Source organism: Penaeus monodon, chromosome 19 (genome assembly GCF_015228065.2).
Source record: "Penaeus monodon isolate SGIC_2016 chromosome 19, NSTDA_Pmon_1, whole genome shotgun sequence".
NCBI classification, from domain to species: Eukaryota; Metazoa; Arthropoda; class Malacostraca; order Decapoda; family Penaeidae; genus Penaeus; species Penaeus monodon.
In genome coordinates, this window is record NC_051404.1 from 42,265,907 (window position 1) to 42,266,293 (window position 387).

Below are 387 nucleotides of genomic sequence, written 5' to 3' on the forward strand. Positions count from 1 at the left end.
GGGTGATTTTGTTATTGGAGTTCGTAGCGATTAGATATTTAACTATTTCGAGGGATTTTTTCTTATGATTAGGGTTTTTTTTTAATGGCGAGGGGAGGGTCTTAGGATTTTATAAAGTGAACGAAAAGAAACGAGAGGAAGACAGTGGATGGGAGACCAGCATGAGTGACCTTCTTGTGCCTTGTTGCTGGCCCTCGTAAAGAGCTCCCAAGACCTGTCGTTTCTCGTTAACCGTCGTTAGTTAACGCAGGAATCGGCAGATGTCACTCCGCTTCTTTGTCTTTTTTTGCGATAAGAGATCTCTAATTATGCTCAGGATAAGGAGGGGGAAATTTTTGATTACTTAGTGGCAATTTTCCTTATTCTTTCGTCTCTAATTTTTTTTTT